Consider the following 1,306-nt stretch of genomic DNA (forward strand, 5'->3'; position numbering starts at 1 on the left):
TCTAATATCCCACCATCACTGTTCTACCCCCCAGCCCCACCTCTAATACCCCACCATCACTGTTCTACCCCCCACACCTCCACCTCTAATACCCCACCATCACTGTTCTACCCCCCACACCTCCACCTCTAATACCCCACCATCATTGTTCACCACTCTAATTCATAGAGCTCTCTCTACATTCACCAGTCTAATTCATACAGCTCTCTTTGTCCTCTCCTTGGATCAAACAGGAAAAGGTGCCTGTCGGTTGCAAAAACGCCGGCCAAAGCCGAGTGTCTGAGCTCAGTAGGAAAGAGCAGACGAGGTCTCCTAGCCTGTCAGCGAGGGAGAGGTCAGCGCTTTGATGCTGTGACAACGTAAAAGACAAACGTTTGGAGGATGGTTAAACCAGACGCTCGCTGGACCCACGCTTCATTCAGCTGCTCTGAGCTCATCTGCACTGACATCATGCATTTACCTAAACTGTTACAATTCACCTCGAAAATTTTTTAAGAGAACTTTCATTGGTTTTAAAGGTTTAGACAGAGTGGGAAGAGTTACTGCTGATGTGACCAGTTAAGATTATCAAGCTGGTCAAGGTTAGGAGGTTACCTTTAGAAGCTATAGGTACAGACTGTTTACTTCCTATATATAACCATCATCACGGACTATAAACTGGTATTGATGAATTGATTGATTGCAGGTGGTTGAGGCGATGGGGAGGTCTGTTGTCACCCTGTGTGTTGTCTTCTCTTGACTCGGGGCGAGGAAGCCATAACCCCAGGCATCGCGTCAGGAGTCCAATCCCTCATTGAAGTTATTTCATGCCCAGTTGATTTTATGTAAATTGGTTGACTCTTTGAAGGCGGGGGTTGACTTTTCTTTATCGGTATGAGACAGAGAGAGATGGAGAGGGAGAGGAAGACAGAGGCAGAGAGAGATGGAGAGAGAGAGGGAGAGGAAGACAGAGGCAGAGAGAGATAAAGGGAGAGAGAGAGGGAGAGGAAGACAGAGACAGAGAGAGATAAAGGGAGAGAGAGTGGGAGAGGAAGACAGAGGCAGAGAGAGATAAAGGGAGAGAGAGAGGGAGAGGAAGACAGAGACAGAGAGAGATAAAGGGAGAGAGAGGGGGAGAGGTAGACAGAGGCAGAGAGAGATAAAGGGAGAGAGAGAGGGAGAGGAAGACAGAGGCAGAGAGAGATGGAGAGAGAGAGGGAGAGGAAGACAGAGGCAGAGAGAGATAAATGGAGAGAGAGAGGGAGAGGAAGACAGAGGCAGAGAGAGATACAGGGAGAGAGAGAGGGAGAGGAAGACAGAGGCAGAG

Source organism: Borostomias antarcticus, assembly GCF_949987555.1.
Source record: "Borostomias antarcticus genome assembly, chromosome: 3".
NCBI classification, from domain to species: domain Eukaryota; kingdom Metazoa; phylum Chordata; class Actinopteri; order Stomiiformes; family Stomiidae; genus Borostomias; species Borostomias antarcticus.